The sequence below is a fragment of the Triturus cristatus genome, chromosome 11, assembly GCF_964204655.1.
Source record: "Triturus cristatus chromosome 11, aTriCri1.1, whole genome shotgun sequence".
Classification (NCBI taxonomy): Eukaryota; Metazoa; Chordata; class Amphibia; order Caudata; family Salamandridae; genus Triturus; species Triturus cristatus.
Window position 1 is genome coordinate 17,887,277 of NC_140594.1, and position 21,334 is coordinate 17,908,610.

Below are 21,334 nucleotides of genomic sequence, written 5' to 3' on the forward strand. Positions count from 1 at the left end.
GAGGCCGCACTGCTCACATACCGCCACCGGCGTGCAGACAGGAAGTCCCACCACTTGCCGTTGCAGGCTCCAAGCATGGGGCCCACAGACATGGCACACTCCACACCATGCCGCCCCGCTCCGCAGGCCACCAGGTCTCATGTGTGGTGCTGAGTCTTGATTACTCCATGGCAGAGGACATACCAGGGCACCCGGCCTCATTGCAGGCTGCACACCTGATCAGCCCAATAGGTGCCACCAACTCTGGGATCCCGGAAGCGACGCCAGCCACGTGGCAGTAGGCCCGCACTGCCCGCTGGCTCTGGCCTATACTGCGGTCCAGCAGGGCACACAAAACCCGAGATGTCCGGACCGCCGGGATGGGGCATCATCGCAGGCTGCACACCCGCTCAGCAGCTCAAGGTGCCCCTAACTCAGTGCACCCAAAGTCACCGTCCCGTGGCAGAGTGTGTGTGCCAGCCGCAATGCTCCAGGTGCCACTAACCCTGTGCAACCCCAGTCAGCGTCACGTGGCGGCAGGCCTGTGACAGCCGCAAGGTCTCGGATGCCACTAACCCTGTGCGCAACAACTCATGGGCCCTTTATGATTGAGAACCGTGAAGTGTCCGTCATCCAGTTACCACCGGCAGAGGGGAATGTGACGTCGTCGGCCCCTTCTGTTGGCGGAGTCACATGGCCTGTGACGCCTCTGCCGGATGGGTGTGGTGTGTGTGCAAACCTGTCCTCAGGGTGTGGCTGTGACATGCTGACAACTAGACCAGTGACTTGCACACCACCAGCAAGTCTGCCTGCGACGGGTAGCAATGAGGGGCCCCCCTCGGAGCCTAAGAGGAGTAGTCTGGCCTGCTGTATGCCGGAACAGCGCAGGGCTTGCAACAATGACTCATGGGATCTGGGCGTGGTTCAGTCCATGTCCGGACATGGAAGTGACTGATGCGTGTGTCCCTGTAGTGGTGTTCACGGAACCCGGTACACAATATGCAATGTAGCACCCTCTGAATGGTATCCCACAGGATGAGCATCATTGCGCAAGGGACATCACTGTCCCTACATTCAACCACACATTCATACATGGATGATGAACGACATAACACAGCAGTGCGTCACTGGATGTTTATTGCACATCCAGTGCAGTCCTGCAGCTGGAGCGGTACAGGGCAATGCCGAGCACACTACAAAATATGGGCCCGTGGAGGGCCAGCCACAGTCCATCCGAGGATGACAAGTACTGCGGAAGAGGTAGGGTACAGTCCGCAGTCTGGTATCCGTGTCATTGGTCCTCAAACAGGATATGACATTCCATGTCGCTGTCCAAGCTGAGTGCATCGGAGTGTATCGGAGGTCAGTGAAAGGTCATGTGGCCATGTGCGGCACCAAGCAGGAACAGGCCAGGTGGCGGAAATAAATGCTAGTGCATCCTGATCACAAACCCATTCACGTCCTCTTCCCCGAATGTGTGCTCTGCCCCACCTGTGGATGTTGCAGTCCTGGCTGGGGCAGTGTGTGCCACTGACAAATCAGGGGCCGGAGGATGGTTGTCGGCCGCACTGTGTGGCAGTGACACATCAGGTGCCGGAGTGGATACGCCTGCCACACTGTGGGGCACTGACACACCAGGGGGCGGAGATGTGGATGGTGTGGGGTCAGCAGCATTCATCAGCACCATGCCTTGTGGCAGCAATGCTATGATGATGGTCTGCAGGGCATGGTAGATCCCAGCTACATTTTGCTGATGTACGGCGGTGGCTGCCATCCTTTCCGCCTCCATCCGCACCATGTCCTTCATGAGCCTCCACATGTGTGCCAGCTCATGGCTGCTATCGCTGGTGCCCCTCTGAGTGGACGGGTGTTCTTCTCTCCATGTCAGGACTCCAGCGATGTCAGTCATGGCTCGTTGGAGACCATGGAGCGGGCTTAGACAGCCATGGACGGCGTCCAGTTTGGTGGCCTTGAGGTCGAACCCCACTCACACTAAAAGTGTAGTCTCAGTTAAACTTAAGATCAAAACTTAAGTTAAACTGAGAGAAACGTCACACTTTACGACTCGTAAATGCCCTTTGTGAATGCCGAAAGTCGTAAAGTTAGACTTTTGTCTCATTTTACCTTTGTGAAACGGGCCCTCAGATTAGAAGAGAATGAGGGACTTTGCGGCAGGGCTATTGATTGTAGCATCAACCTTAGTCTGCGGTGACAGTGGGGAGAAGGGGACTTCAGCCGGTACCTGTTCATATTCCATTGTTATACAAGCTGCGATAAGAAAAGCCCAACCTGCTATTATAAAACAAAAACAAAGGTACGCTGTGCCATCCATCCAGGTAACTGAAGAACAGGTGTGCTGTTTACTGCCTTAGCTACACTTACCGTGGCGGAGTTAGATTGATATAAATCAGTAACGCTGTTAGAGTTTTCCTTTTGGTTTCTGCTGTCCATGACTCTCTTTGCTTTTCATATCCTGTGTGGTTTGCCATTCACATTTCAGGGCCTAGGTTGGGATATTATAATAAACATTTTAAAATATATGTCCTGATTCTAAGTGCTGTTTTTTACTGTGTTATTTGGTAACAAAAGAGGATTTGGAGTTCCACTTGATCACTGAACTCACCCCTTGGGGCTGATCGTTACCAGGAAACACTTCCTACACAGTACTGCTCAGAGGGTTGTGTATGAGTTGCAGTCCAACTAGATTTATAATTTGCATTGGCACAATGACTTAATCTTCACCCCAGCGGGTTAGAAATGTGACCCCTGCAACTCTGGGGGAGCCCCCCCCCCCAAAGATCATGTCATTTTGTCACCCAACGTGCTCAAATTATCTGGATCTTTGAGTAGTTTTTAATAACATATTACAAAAAAACAATCTTTATGATATACCAGACCTATCCATTGTTTTATTGATTACCTCCCTCAGAATAAATTGGGAGCATCTGTTTTCTGTAGATTTGTCAAACTTTGGGGCATATTAACAATGCGGCGATAACAAATTATCGCCGCTTTTGTGGCCATTTTCGGCCGAAAAGTGGCGATAATTTTATCGCCTTATCAGCAAAGACACGCTATCGCGTGTTTTGCTGATTTTGCTCACGTTTCCAGCACGCCTAACTTTGCATCGCTAATGAGATGCAAAGTATGCGTGTCTGTGGAAAAAACATGGGTAAATATCACGAAGGCAGCTTCGTGATATTTACAATGCGGGGAAGCGATTATTTAAATCGCGCTAAGTATGCCTTAACCAGGAATTTAACGTCTGTTAAATTCCTGGCTAAGGTATACTTAACATGGGGGGTGGATTGTGTGGCTTAGACCACAGGCCCCTATTATCAAGGGTATCTCCGTTTTCCATGGAACATCGCTGGAAGACCAGCGATGTTCCATGGAAAACATCGCTATTGCTAGGATAATTATCGCCATTGCGCAGAGCGTTGTTAATACAGCGCGTTATCATGGCGATAATTATCTGCGATAGCCGGCGTTAAACATTTTAACGCTAAGGGCGGCCAGCAATAATTATCGCTGGCCGTTGATGATATGCCCCTTAGCTCTTAAAAGATTGTTCACCATTCAGGAAAGGGGGATGAGGAGGGAGCCTGTTCGGTTGCACAACTTTGTTTAGTCCTCCCTTGGTGAGGCCTGAGGTTTGCATTCTAGTACTCCCTAAGTAGTTATATCTTTAAATGCTGTTTCTTTAGTTATGGGTATGTATGTAACTGTTTACTTATGTGTTCACTTGTTTTTGTTTTTATTTTACTCCTGTTGTTTTGTTTCTGTAAACTTATGTAAAGGAAGGAGATGTGTGGTAGACTCACTGTTTATGCCTCTTAGAGCGTTGATGGGGAACCCCAAGCTGGCTCCGGTAACTCCTGATAATTTAGGGTCACCACTCTGATGAATTGTTGCTACAAATAAAAGCATTGTAATCTCAACAAGTATGTGCGCCCCCACTTCACACACCCCAACCCCGAAGTGGGAGATGATCTCCAATTGATGATCATGGATTTCATAGCCATCAATGAATCAATCAAATAACCTACATAAGGATCTCACTGAATAAGGAATAAATGCGCATGAATTATACACGATATCATTCAACGTGTGGGGCTAAAATGTGGAAGTTAGGCAAAACGATAAACATTCCTCTTTTTGAGTGATCAGATTATTAATTTACATTTCCAAAAGGACTATCCCTGCATTTCGGATTAAACAAACATATCCTTTTGCAACACCTGCATGAAACTGGAACTCAAGGACACGCACTCCGATGGATCCGCTCCTTCCCGACTAGAAGGACCCAGTCAGTGAGCCTGGCACTGTACACCTCGGATGCCTGCGACCTCATCTAAAATTCTAAATTCTAAATTTGTAAAGTGCAACATCACCCCTAAGGGTATCCAGACATTGGGGCTGTGGAAATATGGATTTTCATGATCAGTTATGTCCCCTATCTTGGACCCCAACGGTTCTATGTGCATGTTACAAGTACATGTATGTTCCCTCCCGTTCCAGTTTCTAAGACGCAAACACATGTGCGTCCACCGTCAACATGTCCTCTGTCAGATCCGCCATGAATGGGCTGGATATTCGATTCCTAAGTATGAAAGGCCACCGACTTTATATGGCTCAGTTACTCCATTTTGCAGTTCAGGCGAATAGGCCCTGATTCTGCCATCAAGCCTTTCCTTGTTCTCTGCCTCTGACAGCTTCAGCTTGAGCTCGCATCTGTATCCATGAACTTTGTCCTACTCCCTGTGCGGCTAACGGTGCCTGCCTCGGCCGGTTTCGCCTGCCTGCCAAGAAACCGTATTTCACCTTCGAATTATCTACTTCGCTCCTCAGCCGATGCATTCCTGTCTAGTAGTTTAGGTAAACATTTCCTTCAGCTACCGAGCAAAGGGGCCGGCCTCTCTGTCCTCATGCAAGTAATTCATAGCCCCGTTACCATGGAAAGTTTCTGCCTCTTGCACCTCATATAGACACTTAGACGCTTGTACACGCACACACAGTCAGTATAGAATAGATTCTGTCCGAGAGTCCTTCCTTTGTGGATAACATAGTTCTTTAAACATAGGATGTTAGATATGATTTGGGATTAGGTTGACGTGACCCCCCAGACTTCTTGTCTCCACATGTAGAGCTAAATGTCAAGTCCCCGTCACCCCCTAGCTGTACGTCAATCACACGTCATGCAGCTGCGCGCGCATCTATGCCAAGTATTATCTTATAGATCCACCTATATATGACATCATATGACCTTATAACCAATTATGTTTCTTTTTACTCCTCATTACGCCCATTTTTGGTTACGCATGTAAATTGTCACTTTTCTTATCAATTGTTACGCCTTCTGCATTTGTTTCATTGTAATGTACATTCTATAAAAACGATTGACTGTCAATAAAATATCGTACTTCACTTCCTGAACCCCCGTGGTGACGGAACATGAAGGCCGCGACTCGAGTCGGCCATTTTTGAATAAAGCCCATTCAGAAACCTCTTATACCACGGATTCTGCCTCTTATTTCACTGAGCTGTTTTATTTAGATTCCGTATTAAATTCAGTCCCGGTAATAAAATATTTACCACATGATTGGCGCCCGAACAGGGACACTTTCTCATCTCACGCGCCGGTGGTGCGTTGCAGGCCCGGTCTCCTGCCACAGCTGGACGGACCATAACGCGTACCAGCAGGATTTCCTGTAGCTCCCTCCGGTCAAGCGGGGGCGACTGAGGCTGCGATCAACCCAGACGAGGCGGTGAGAAGTGCGAAGTATCCCGACCAGAGCCTAGCAGAGAGAGCAAGATCCGAGGTATACAGAGGCCCACCAGATTTCGAAGTCCCGACGTCCAGAGAGTTCGATGTCCGCAGTGTCGAGTCCAGTCCAGTCCCATTTCGAGGCCTTCCGTTCCGAGCTACCCGGTGAGTACCATTGCTGGGGAGGCGTTCTGACGTGCACTTAGGTTGTGCCGGTCAAGACGGATTTGGGTACACAAATCCGGTCTGCACTGTTTTAGCAGTGTATCTGTACTGTTTAGCAGTATATCAAGTATTCCGAAGTATCTAGTTATTGTCAAGAATTCTGCTTGGTGATTAGTTATGCAGACGATCATCATTGTTGGTCATTTTAAAGGTTAAAAAATGTTTAATGTTTAATGTTTAAAGTGTTAAACGTCATATTGTGGTATGAATGATTGTTCATTGTTGTATTTTTTTTGTACTAAGTGTGTTCAAGTTCAAGTATCAGATCAGTTGTCAATATGCCGCTCTTTTCGAAGTTAAGACAGATCACTACGAGAAAAGGGGTACTTGAAGAAGCAGTTCCTATTCCTCCTAGGGACACTCCAGGGCACTTCATGTATCACAAACATGGCTTAGATGCCATATTATTTCTTGATTTATGGGTGGACTACACCAAAGAATTACCAGAGAGTCAGAAATGGCCCGTAGCTGGGACCTGGGATGCAGAATGTATTATGAAAGTAGAAGAAGAGTTGTGGAAGAGGAAAGCTAGACAGTCACAGAAAGACGCTGTTGAGTTATGGCGTAAAGAATCGCATAGACGTACCGAGAAAGCGCTAAGACAGGAAGAGAGAAGTAAAGAAAGTGCAAATAAAATCCGAGAAAGTTTATTGATTGAAGAGGGTACACGAGTAAAAGCAGAGCAAGCCGATAGGCAAAGAAATGCCCTTATGAAAGGTATGTATCCCCTTCTGGCCGAAGGATTACCTAAGGCTACTACGGAGATACCAAAAGACTTGCCACCCCCATTGTTTCCAATAAAAGTACATCCTAAAGGACATCCCAGAACCGCAGAAGATGTTTTTCTTTCCTCGTATTTAGATGACGCAGCTCCCGAGTATGCTAACCCCGCACCACATAGACTGTCTGCTGGGGGGGCTCAACGTCAAGATCAGGTATCTGTCTCTGTGCAACAACAAACTCCGACACAAGCTTCGGCAAGCACATCTGTTTCCGCATCTGTCTCCGCAGCCGATTCTACAGTTGTGTCCACACCTGTAGTTGCGGTAGCGCGTTCAACGAATCCTTTCGCGCCCAGTACCCCAGATGGGGCTACCGGAGGTGCTACTAGCATTTATTCTACGCCACCCCGAATAAGTAAACTTACTTTTCAAGAACCAGTACATACACGTACGCCCAAACTTATAAATACTCGCATGCTTAAGGACCTTTTAGTAGATTGTAGATATGACCCGGTGCCCGGCAAAGAGGATGAAATGGTCATGGCATCATTACGTATCAGAAGAGCTGCAGGGTTTTTAGGGAAGCTACCAGGAATGGCTATGCACCTGGACAACATATATCATTTTGTCCAAACAGGGAGAGATCCTGAATGCATTAACAGAGCTATGGAATATCAGAAAGTGGAGATACAGGGGGAATTGCTACGTTTTCTCGTAAATTGTGTGATCAGAAATCAAGACCGACCGGGGGTGGACCCGGAAATAATGCAAACTCTTACGAGATGGAGTCAGAATATATCAGACGGAAGACATGATAAACAAGGAAGTATAGTAGCCATGTGTCGAAAAATAAGGAAAGAAATAGAACGTATACATGAAGAGAGATTGGAGACAGACGAGTTTGAACAAAACGAGGTGCCCGAATCAGGGGATCCCATAAGACAGTCAGATACCATAGCCTATGTAGGTAGAGGAAGGTCCTGCAATAATACTAGATGTTTTACTGATCCGATTCATTCGATATGTCCAGATAATGACAGAACTTATCCAACACCTATCATAAATCTGAAGTCTCCCGAACATTCGTTTCAAGCTGCTGACAAAATACTCCGAGAACGAAGGGGTTACCACCTCCTCGATTCTATGGATGAGCAAGAATTAGCTAGGTCCGCCGTTCATTGGATTGATAGTCCCGGAAAATATGGTGATGACACAGTAGCACACACGTTTTTGAACCTCAGTCCAGATGAACAGCGTTTAGCTGGAATTTACATGATTCAGCAACTTCTTATATTATATAAGAACCAACATTCCGATCCTGGTCCTTTACCTGACATATTAACTGAATTACTCACGAATAGATGGAAAGGTTCAGGTAATAAGTTAATTAAAGAAATACTCGTATCCAGAAAGCAGTACATTCTTTTTGTAAGCCCAGATCCTTTCTCGCTGCCTCACAAGGAAAGAACGCCGTATTACATGGATAGACAGAATCCTTTACGAGAAGTGCACCCAATAAAAGGCGAGGATAATCAGTTTCACCGTGTATTTGTATATACCCCCATATCTAAAATGGAATTGTTGGAAATGAAAAAGGTGGTACCCAGTCACGACAAGGACCCAGCGGGTTTCCACCGAGAAATTAAAGACATGTTACTGATGGGAGAGTATACCTATCCTGACATTATGACGATATTAAAGGTGCTAATGCCTGCTGGCATTTATGAAAAACTTAAGGAAAAAGAGTGGGAAGTGGGGGACCAAAAGATAGACTGGACAGCATTAGAAACCGAAGAAAGAGGTCGAACTGCAGGTTCAGGGCTTGGGGATAAAGTTAAAGCACTACCAGGTTTGCTAGTACAGGTACTGCCACGTCTATTAGCTACGAAAAAGGAAGATTGGGGTGCAATCTCAGCCTGTAAACAGAAACAAGATGAAGACACTAGTGATTTCTATGCCCGATTTGAAAAATGTTTTGGTATAAATAGTGGGATAAAAGCAAATAGTGAGTCATATCCACATTTATTCGTGACAAAATTAGTGGAGAATTCCTTGCCTCAAGTGAAGAATAGAGTATTGAAATTCGAGAGTACATGGCAGGGTAACACTCCGTCACAAATGTTGCAAATGTTACAGTATCATCACAATAGAATTAGAGATGAACAAGAACACGAACAAAGACGTATGAAGGACACTAAAATGAAAATGCTAGTTTCCCAGACAGTACCAGCGGATGGTCACAAAAAGGGTGTGACACATTCCGGAGATTCAGCAGTTCCTGTAAAAGGGACATGCAATTACTGCAAACAACTAGGTCATTATGTACACGATTGTCCAGTCCTGAAGCGTAATATAGCTGTAGGTATTGCAAAAGAAAGACCACGGCCACTCAGACAAGATCAGAATGAACAAGGAGCTCCGCAGCATGCACAGGCCATGCCAGCCGCACAACAGCCAATACAGTTTGTGCCAGCTGCACCACCGTTGCCTGTTGCTGCCACACAAACAACAACACGACAAATGTATCAGACCGCACAGTATGAATATCCTGAGTATCAGCGTTACGCATGAAAAAGCCTAGAGAGGGAAGTTGACTTACCCCTTATTGAAATCCCAGTAGATCAAGAAGGACCTTATGTGCACAGTGAATTATTAGGTCAAGACAGAAAATTCTTACTTGATACAGGGGCAAGTCGAACAACAATAAAACGTAGTGAAGTTCCAGGGGCACCCCTCTCAGGCTCTCAAAATGTTTCCCTTGGTTTTTCAGGAAAACCTATTGTTAATGAAGTATCACAGCCACTTCCACTTACGATTGGTCCCTTGACACGAACTACAGATTTATTGCTTACCAAATCATGCCCAGAAAACTTGTTAGGTATAAAGACATTGAAAGCCCTAGGGGCTATTATATGTTGTTCTCCGGAAGGAGTAAGATTGTTTTTACGAGATTTCAAAGGTCACTATGTATCCAGAGACATGGATCACCGATTACAGACTTTACCCGCACATTTATGGGCACAAGGCCCTACTGATGTTGGTTGCATGAACATTACACCATATCGAGTCTCACTGAAGGCAGGAGTGGTATTACCACGAATGCGACAATACAAGTTACCACCAGATGCTGTAGTGGCTTTACTGAAAATTATTGATGAGCTCATTGCCCAAGGAGTGGTTGTGGAAACCGACTCCAATGTATGTAATTCCCCGATAATTCCGATTCTTAAACGAACTGATCCGAAGGCCCCGCCAGTATATCGACTGGTTATTGATCTGCGCGAACTAAACAAATGCATTGTGCCACAGTTTCCTGTGGTCCCCGATATCTCATCATTACTGACAGCCATTGATTCACAAGCTACATTCTTTACAGTAATTGATCTCAAGAATGCCTTTTTCAGCGTCCCAATAGATCCGGAGAGCCAATATCTGTTCGGATTTAGTTTAAATGGACGAAGCTTTAAATTCACACGCGCACCTCAAGGATTTACAGAAAGCCCCAGCATCTATAGCCAAGCACTGAAACGAGAACTCGACAGTATCCACATGCCAGTTAACACTGCCTTGCTTCAATATGTCGATGATCTGCTGATCACCGCCCGAAGCGAACCTGAATGTGAAAAAGCATCACTGACGGTTTTACAATTTCTAGCCAAAAAGGGGCACAAGGTATTGCCTTCTAAGCTGCAATTCTGTGTACAGCGAGTTGTTTATCTTGGTCACTCGCTGTCCAAGGAGGGAAGACAGCTCACACCCGACCGCATTCAGTTAATTGCTAACATGCCAATACCCCAGACACAAAAGGAGGTGCGGGCTTTTATAGGCCTCACTTCATACTGCAGGCAGTGGATCCCTCAATATGCATTTCTAGCAAAACCACTCATTCAGTTGACAACACAGGAGGCGGCCACATCGGCTGTCCTCCCTTGGACTCAGGAACATACACTAGCTTTTGAAAGCTTGAAGAAAGCTCTATGTCAAGCACCTGTTTTAGCGACACCATGTTACTATAAACATTTTACACTCTTTGTTACAGAACGTGAAGGTACTGCTTTGTCAGTGCTCACTCAGGAACAAGCAGGATCACGCAAGCCATGTGCTTATTTCTCTAGTACATTAGATCCCGTAGCTCAGGCTTTGCCTGCATGCCTGAAATCAGTGGCAGCAACAGCTTTAGCAATCAGACAAAGCGATGCCATAGTGTTAGGACATCCGTTGACAGTACAAGTACCACACGCAGTAGAGGTTCTTGTGAACCGAACGCAAACACAACACTTGACCATAGCAAGACTTACAGGGTATGAACTGACATTGTTTCAGCCACATATAGAAATCCGACGTTGTAATACATTGAATCCTGCCACACTTTTACCTGTAATAGGAACAGACCCACTAGCTCATGATTGTTTTGAAGTCATTACAATAACAACGAAACCCAGACAAGACTTGACAGACGTTCCATTGTTAGATCCAGACCTGACGTTGTATGTAGATGGATCATGTATGAGGACAGGTACAGGAGATTTAGTGGCCGCGTATGCAGTCACGACAGATACTGAAGTCATCGAAACAAACTGTATAGATACTTTGTCAGCTCAAGCAGCAGAGCTTATTGCTCTGACACAAGCCTGTATTCAAGCCACAAGTAAGAAAGTTAACATATACACTGATTCACGTTATGCATTCGGAGTTGTACATGACTTCGGGGTGCTTTGGCGAGAGAGAGGTTATTTAACTTCTCATGGCACCCACATTCAGCACGGGTCCCTCATTCACGCTCTGTTAGACGCAATTCATCTGCCCACTGCTATATCGATTATGAAATGCAAAGCACATACGAAAGTCACTGATATCATTTCTCAAGGCAATGATTTAGCTGACAGAACAGCTAAACAGACTGCTCAGACTCACACATCCGACATGACAAAGCCAATAGTTCCGACACCAACACATTGTATGACGATTAAGGATCCCGCACTTGACATAATTGACATACAGACACATGCTACCGCAGACGAAATAAAGAAATGGACGGAATTAGGAGGGATCCAAACGGACCAGGGATGGATGACGAAGGAGAAATCTGTATGGTTCCTTCCTGATTCTATTGTCCAGGCTATCATAACTACAATTCATAGTCCGGCACATTTAGGGGAGAAAGCTATGCTAGACAGCATTCAACACATTTGGTTCAACAAACATTTACGAGCAGCAGCTAAGCAAAAAGTCCGTACCTGTATGATATGTTGTCAGTTTAACCCAGGAAAAAGCATCCCCGTAGAGCAGGGTGGATTTCAGCCTCCTGATCACCCTTTTGAAGTCCTCCAGATGGATTATATCCAGATGGAACGATGTCGAGGATTCAAATATGTTCTCGTAGTTGTCTGTGCTCTTTCCCGTTGGACCGAAGCCTACCCAGTATCAGATTACACTGCCCCGACTACTGCCAAACAGCTAGTTCGAGAATTCTTCCCACGGTACGGGTTACCACGTGTTGTCTATTCAGATAACGGCCAGCCCTTCTCATCCGAACTGATGAAACATGTTTCACTCTTGCTAGGATATCAGTGGAAGTTTCATTGTGTCCGACACCCCGAGGCAGCAGGTCTCGTGGAACGACATAATCAAACTCTGAAAATCAGATTGTCCAAAATATGTAGGGAAAAAGGGGTTGATTGGGTAGTAGCCTTACCAGTTGCACTCTTTTACATGAGAATGGTAGCACACTCTCGAACAGGGCTATCCCCTTATGAGGTGATCTTTGGAAGACCACCTAATATGTGGGGGACGCCTATACCACGTAAAATAACTGATGTTGACTGTAATATGCTGACAGATTACCTGGCTTCCTTGATGTCTGCACTACAATCTTGTCGTTCACAGGTAGCTGCAGCTTTTCCCGACAATACTGAGGTGAAACCCCATGACGTAGTTCCGGGGGACCTTGTGCTTGTAAGAAATTTCGACCGAAAGACTCAGCTGGAGCCCAGGTGGAAGACGCCCAAGTTGGTCTTGCTGACCACAAGGACAGCCGTGAAGATCGAGGGCAGGAAAGGATGGGTGCATTCAAGTCATATCAAGAAATTTCATGGACTTCCTTCAGATGTAAACAGCCCACCTCGTGTGTCCTCACCTATTGACTCAAAACTACCTTTGGCTGAGGCTACCAGTAAAGAACTCTATAAATTAAAACTAAGGCCCAAACCGTCGGACGATTTGATTGTTTAAGTCCTCTCCAAGGTGAAGCGGTTGAATCTGTCTCCGACATGTATCCCTTAGACCTGAATCATGGACAATCGCGAAAAATGTTGGAACGACATGCGTATTGTAAATCACTGCGTAGCCACTGTATAGTGACGTTATTAATCTTGTTTTTCTTGAGTTTTATAATAATCACTGCAAGTATATTGTTGCATATATATTATCCTATTTCTAAACATGTTTTTAATATAACTGATGAACACTCTTTTAGTGACCTACCCCCGCATGAATTGTCCTATAGACTTGCGCTGCGCAATAACACTTTCATTAGTATGTTGCATCATTCCCATCAGACTAGTAATGCCACTAATTGTTGGGTGTGTGGCCGACTCCCTCCCTATCAGAATTATAAAGGAGTTCTGCCTTTCTTTCCACACCCATTTACACATAATGGCTCCTGTGGAGCATGGTTTAGTTTAATCAATTCCATAGACTCAGATACAGCAGTTTACCAAGATCATTGGGTATGGGGAAACCTGAACCTAGTTTTACTCAAGGTCTGCTACCCTGACAAGGAGGGTCGCCCCAAAAGAACAGGAACTGATCTAGAAAACGAAGTATATGGATTTGGTAATTTTACACCTAATCTCATGATTCTGAATGTCGAATCCGAAGTTGAACTAATTTTGCCCACCATGTCAGTATTCCCAGTAAAGGGTGAATTATGTGTAAGAAAAAGTGGTTCCATACATATGGGCCATAGTAAATGCACTACTATAGTAGAATTCAGTGATCAAGGCAAATCTTCATTTAGAGCTTCTCGCCATTCCTACTTTGTATGTGGTCAGACTGCATATATGCGTTTACCTCTAGATTGGGATGGTACCTGCTACATTGCATTCCTTCTGCCACCTGTTTTCCTAGCTCCTCCTGATTATTACAGAAATATTCATTTAGTACACAATAGAGAGCGGAGAGATCTCCCAATTGTCGATTACACTGAGACGGCATGGGACAAGTATGTAGATTTCAATAAAGGCATCTTTCCCTATATAGGTACAATTTCAAATAGTAAGCTGATACGTAGATTAACTAAGACCCTTGAAGCTGTAGTGAATGAAACTATTGCCGCCCTAGGCAACTTGACAGAGGAGCAATCTGCGATGAGGATTGTTGTTCTTCAAAATCGTCTTGTCCTTGACGTCATCCTGGCCGATAGGAGCGGAGCTTGTAGGGTCATCGGATCAAGCTGCTGCGTATTCATACCAGAAAATTCGCCATCTGTATATAAAGCTATAACGCGCCTTCATAAGATTGTGAGCCAGATACACGAGAGTTCAGGCACTTGGACTTGGTCCGGGTGGTTTTGGAGTGTGATATCAGCCTGGGGATGGAGAGTTCTATCCTTCCTAGGTATTGGCCTTCTTATACTACTCAGTTGCTGCTTATGCCTGCAATGTGGACCAGCGATTTGTGGCCTGTGTGCCACATCGTGTATTCCACATCAAGGTTTTCACTCAAGATCCCGGAAGAAGAAAGAAGAAGAAATGATGCTCCATGAACTAATCGATGGATTAATGAAGATTGATGTCTCTTGACGGGCAAGTAGGGGACAAGGAGGGAATGTGGAAATATGGATTTTCATGATCAGTTATGTCCCCTATCTTGGACCCCAACGGTTCTATGTGCATGTTACAAGTACATGTATGTTCCCTCCCGTTCCAGTTTCTAAGACGCAAACACATGTGCGTCCACCGTCAACATGTCCTCTGTCAGATCCGCCATGAATGGGCTGGATATTCGATTCCTAAGTATGAAAGGCCACCGACTTTATATGGCTCAGTTACTCCATTTTGCAGTTCAGGCGAATAGGCCCTGATTCTGCCATCAAGCCTTTCCTTGTTCTCTGCCTCTGACAGCTTCAGCTTGAGCTCGCATCTGTATCCATGAACTTTGTCCTACTCCCTGTGCGGCTAACGGTGCCTGCCTCGGCCGGTTTCGCCTGCCTGCCAAGAAACCGTATTTCACCTTCGAATTATCTACTTCGCTCCTCAGCCGATGCATTCCTGTCTAGTAGTTTAGGTAAACATTTCCTTCAGCTACCGAGCAAAGGGGCCGGCCTCTCTGTCCTCATGCAAGTAATTCATAGCCCCGTTACCATGGAAAGTTTCTGCCTCTTGCACCTCATATAGACACTTAGACGCTTGTACACGCACACACAGTCAGTATAGAATAGATTCTGTCCGAGAGTCCTTCCTTTGTGGATAACATAGTTCTTTAAACATAGGATGTTAGATATGATTTGGGATTAGGTTGACGTGACCCCCCAGACTTCTTGTCTCCACATGTAGAGCTAAATGTCAAGTCCCCGTCACCCCCTAGCTGTACGTCAATCACACGTCATGCAGCTGCGCGCGCATCTATGCCAAGTATTATCTTATAGATCCACCTATATATGACATCATATGACCTTATAACCAATTATGTTTCTTTTTACTCCTCATTACGCCCATTTTTGGTTACGCATGTAAATTGTCACTTTTCTTATCAATTGTTACGCCTTCTGCATTTGTTTCATTGTAATGTACATTCTATAAAAACGATTGACTGTCAATAAAATATCGTACTTCACTTCCTGAACCCCCGTGGTGACGGAACATGAAGGCCGCGACTCGAGTCGGCCATTTTTGAATAAAGCCCATTCAGAAACCTCTTATACCACGGATTCTGCCTCTTATTTCACTGAGCTGTTTTATTTAGATTCCGTATTAAATTCAGTCCCGGTAATAAAATATTTACCACATGATTGGCGCCCGAACAGGGACACTTTCTCATCTCACGCGCCGGTGGTGCGTTGCAGGCCCGGTCTCCTGCCACAGCTGGACGGACCATAACGCGTACCAGCAGGATTTCCTGTAGCTCCCTCCGGTCAAGCGGGGGCGACTGAGGCTGCGATCAACCCAGACGAGGCGGTGAGAAGTGCGAAGTATCCCGACCAGAGCCTAGCAGAGAGAGCAAGATCCGAGGTATACAGAGGCCCACCAGATTTCGAAGTCCCGACGTCCAGAGAGTTCGATGTCCGCAGTGTCGAGTCCAGTCCAGTCCCATTTCGAGGCCTTCCGTTCCGAGCTACCCGGTGAGTACCATTGCTGGGGAGGCGTTCTGACGTGCACTTAGGTTGTGCCGGTCAAGACGGATTTGGGTACACAAATCCGGTCTGCACTGTTTTAGCAGTGTATCTGTACTGTTTAGCAGTATATCAAGTATTCCGAAGTATCTAGTTATTGTCAAGAATTCTGCTTGGTGATTAGTTATGCAGACGATCATCATTGTTGGTCATTTTAAAGGTTAAAAAATGTTTAATGTTTAATGTTTAAAGTGTTAAACGTCATATTGTGGTATGAATGATTGTTCATTGTTGTATTTTTTTTGTACTAAGTGTGTTCAAGTTCAAGTATCAGATCAGTTGTCAATATGCCGCTCTTTTCGAAGTTAAGACAGATCACTACGAGAAAAGGGGTACTTGAAGAAGCAGTTCCTATTCCTCCTAGGGACACTCCAGGGCACTTCATGTATCACAAACATGGCTTAGATGCCATATTATTTCTTGATTTATGGGTGGACTACACCAAAGAATTACCAGAGAGTCAGAAATGGCCCGTAGCTGGGACCTGGGATGCAGAATGTATTATGAAAGTAGAAGAAGAGTTGTGGAAGAGGAAAGCTAGACAGTCACAGAAAGACGCTGTTGAGTTATGGCGTAAAGAATCGCATAGACGTACCGAGAAAGCGCTAAGACAGGAAGAGAGAAGTAAAGAAAGTGCAAATAAAATCCGAGAAAGTTTATTGATTGAAGAGGGTACACGAGTAAAAGCAGAGCAAGCCGATAGGCAAAGAAATGCCCTTATGAAAGGTATGTATCCCCTTCTGGCCGAAGGATTACCTAAGGCTACTACGGAGATACCAAAAGACTTGCCACCCCCATTGTTTCCAATAAAAGTACATCCTAAAGGACATCCCAGAACCGCAGAAGATGTTTTTCTTTCCTCGTATTTAGATGACGCAGCTCCCGAGTATGCTAACCCCGCACCACATAGACTGTCTGCTGGGGGGGCTCAACGTCAAGATCAGGTATCTGTCTCTGTGCAACAACAAACTCCGACACAAGCTTCGGCAAGCACATCTGTTTCCGCATCTGTCTCCGCAGCCGATTCTACAGTTGTGTCCACACCTGTAGTTGCGGTAGCGCGTTCAACGAATCCTTTCGCGCCCAGTACCCCAGATGGGGCTACCGGAGGTGCTACTAGCATTTATTCTACGCCACCCCGAATAAGTAAACTTACTTTTCAAGAACCAGTACATACACGTACGCCCAAACTTATAAATACTCGCATGCTTAAGGACCTTTTAGTAGATTGTAGATATGACCCGGTGCCCGGCAAAGAGGATGAAATGGTCATGGCATCATTACGTATCAGAAGAGCTGCAGGGTTTTTAGGGAAGCTACCAGGAATGGCTATGCACCTGGACAACATATATCATTTTGTCCAAACAGGGAGAGATCCTGAATGCATTAACAGAGCTATGGAATATCAGAAAGTGGAGATACAGGGGGAATTGCTACGTTTTCTCGTAAATTGTGTGATCAGAAATCAAGACCGACCGGGGGTGGACCCGGAAATAATGCAAACTCTTACGAGATGGAGTCAGAATATATCAGACGGAAGACATGATAAACAAGGAAGTATAGTAGCCATGTGTCGAAAAATAAGGAAAGAAATAGAACGTATACATGAAGAGAGATTGGAGACAGACGAGTTTGAACAAAACGAGGTGCCCGAATCAGGGGATCCCATAAGACAGTCAGATACCATAGCCTATGTAGGTAGAGGAAGGTCCTGCAATAATACTAGATGTTTTACTGATCCGATTCATTCGATATGTCCAGATAATGACAGAACTTATCCAACACCTATCATAAATCTGAAGTCTCCCGAACATTCGTTTCAAGCTGCTGACAAAATACTCCGAGAACGAAGGGGTTACCACCTCCTCGATTCTATGGATGAGCAAGAATTAGCTAGGTCCGCCGTTCATTGGATTGATAGTCCCGGAAAATATGGTGATGACACAGTAGCACACACGTTTTTGAACCTCAGTCCAGATGAACAGCGTTTAGCTGGAATTTACATGATTCAGCAACTTCTTATATTATATAAGAACCAACATTCCGATCCTGGTCCTTTACCTGACATATTAACTGAATTACTCACGAATAGATGGAAAGGTTCAGGTAATAAGTTAATTAAAGAAATACTCGTATCCAGAAAGCAGTACATTCTTTTTGTAAGCCCAGATCCTTTCTCGCTGCCTCACAAGGAAAGAACGCCGTATTACATGGATAGACAGAATCCTTTACGAGAAGTGCACCCAATAAAAGGCGAGGATAATCAGTTTCACCGTGTATTTGTATATACCCCCATATCTAAAATGGAATTGTTGGAAATGAAAAAGGTGGTACCCAGTCACGACAAGGACCCAGCGGGTTTCCACCGAGAAATTAAAGACATGTTACTGATGGGAGAGTATACCTATCCTGACATTATGACGATATTAAAGGTGCTAATGCCTGCTGGCATTTATGAAAAACTTAAGGAAAAAGAGTGGGAAGTGGGGGACCAAAAGATAGACTGGACAGCATTAGAAACCGAAGAAAGAGGTCGAACTGCAGGTTCAGGGCTTGGGGATAAAGTTAAAGCACTACCAGGTTTGCTAGTACAGGTACTGCCACGTCTATTAGCTACGAAAAAGGAAGATTGGGGTGCAATCTCAGCCTGTAAACAGAAACAAGATGAAGACACTAGTGATTTCTATGCCCGATTTGAAAAATGTTTTGGTATAAATAGTGGGATAAAAGCAAATAGTGAGTCATATCCACATTTATTCGTGACAAAATTAGTGGAGAATTCCTTGCCTCAAGTGAAGAATAGAGTATTGAAATTCGAGAGTACATGGCAGGGTAACACTCCGTCACAAATGTTGCAAATGTTACAGTATCATCACAATAGAATTAGAGATGAACAAGAACACGAACAAAGACGTATGAAGGACACTAAAATGAAAATGCTAGTTTCCCAGACAGTACCAGCGGATGGTCACAAAAAGGGTGTGACACATTCCGGAGATTCAGCAGTTCCTGTAAAAGGGACATGCAATTACTGCAAACAACTAGGTCATTATGTACACGATTGTCCAGTCCTGAAGCGTAATATAGCTGTAGGTATTGCAAAAGAAAGACCACGGCCACTCAGACAAGATCAGAATGAACAAGGAGCTCCGCAGCATGCACAGGCCATGCCAGCCGCACAACAGCCAATACAGTTTGTGCCAGCTGCACCACCGTTGCCTGTTGCTGCCACACAAACAACAACACGACAAATGTATCAGACCGCACAGTATGAATATCCTGAGTATCAGCGTTACGCATGAAAAAGCCTAGAGAGGGAAGTTGACTTACCCCTTATTGAAATCCCAGTAGATCAAGAAGGACCTTATGTGCACAGTGAATTATTAGGTCAAGACAGAAAATTCTTACTTGATACAGGGGCAAGTCGAACAACAATAAAACGTAGTGAAGTTCCAGGGGCACCCCTCTCAGGCTCTCAAAATGTTTCCCTTGGTTTTTCAGGAAAACCTATTGTTAATGAAGTATCACAGCCACTTCCACTTACGATTGGTCCCTTGACACGAACTACAGATTTATTGCTTACCAAATCATGCCCAGAAAACTTGTTAGGTATAAAGACATTGAAAGCCCTAGGGGCTATTATATGTTGTTCTCCGGAAGGAGTAAGATTGTTTTTACGAGATTTCAAAGGTCACTATGTATCCAGAGACATGGATCACCGATTACAGACTTTACCCGCACATTTATGGGCACAAGGCCCTACTGATGTTGGTTGCATGAACATTACACCATATCGAGTCTCACTGAAGGCAGGAGTGGTATTACCACGAATGCGACAATACAAGTTACCACCAGATGCTGTAGTGGCTTTACTGAAAATTATTGATGAGCTCATTGCCCAAGGAGTGGTTGTGGAAACCGACTCCAATGTATGTAATTCCCCGATAATTCCGATTCTTAAACGAACTGATCCGAAGGCCCCGCCAGTATATCGACTGGTTATTGATCTGCGCGAACTAAACAAATGCATTGTGCCACAGTTTCCTGTGGTCCCCGATATCTCATCATTACTGACAGCCATTGATTCACAAGCTACATTCTTTACAGTAATTGATCTCAAGAATGCCTTTTTCAGCGTCCCAATAGATCCGGAGAGCCAATATCTGTTCGGATTTAGTTTAAATGGACGAAGCTTTAAATTCACACGCGCACCTCAAGGATTTACAGAAAGCCCCAGCATCTATAGCCAAGCACTGAAACGAGAACTCGACAGTATCCACATGCCAGTTAACACTGCCTTGCTTCAATATGTCGATGATCTGCTGATCACCGCCCGAAGCGAACCTGAATGTGAAAAAGCATCACTGACGGTTTTACAATTTCTAGCCGAAAAGGGGCACAAGGTATTGCCTTCTAAGCTGCAATTCTGTGTACAGCGAGTTGTTTATCTTGGTCACTCGCTGTCCAAGGAGGGAAGACAGCTCACACCCGACCGCATTCAGTTAATTGCTAACATGCCAATACCCCAGACACAAAAGGAGGTGCGGGCTTTTATAGGCCTCACTTCATACTGCAGGCAGTGGATCCCTCAATATGCATTTCTAGCAAAACCACTCATTCAGTTGACAACACAGGAGGCGGCCACATCGGCTGTCCTCCCTTGGACTCAGGAACATACACTAGCTTTTGAAAGCTTGAAGAAAGCTCTATGTCAAGCACCTGTTTTAGCGACACCATGTTACTATAAACATTTTACACTCTTTGTTACAGAACGTGAAGGTACTGCTTTGTCAGTGCTCACTCAGGAACAAGCAGGATCACGCAAGCCATGTGCTTATTTCTCTAGTACATTAGATCCCGTAGCTCAGGCTTTGCCTGCATGCCTGAAATCAGTGGCAGCAACAGCTTTAGCAATCAGACAAAGCGATGCCATAGTGTTAGGACATCCGTTGACAGTACAAGTACCACACGCAGTAGAGGTTCTTGTGAACCGAACGCAAACACAACACTTGACCATAGCAAGACTTACAGGGTATGAACTGACATTGTTTCAGCCACATATAGAAATCCGACGTTGTAATACATTGAATCCTGCCACACTTTTACCTGTAATAGGAACAGACCCACTAGCTCATGATTGTTTTGAAGTCATTACAATAACAACGAAACCCAGACAAGACTTGACAGACGTTCCATTGTTAGATCCAGACCTGACGTTGTATGTAGATGGATCATGTATGAGGACAGGTA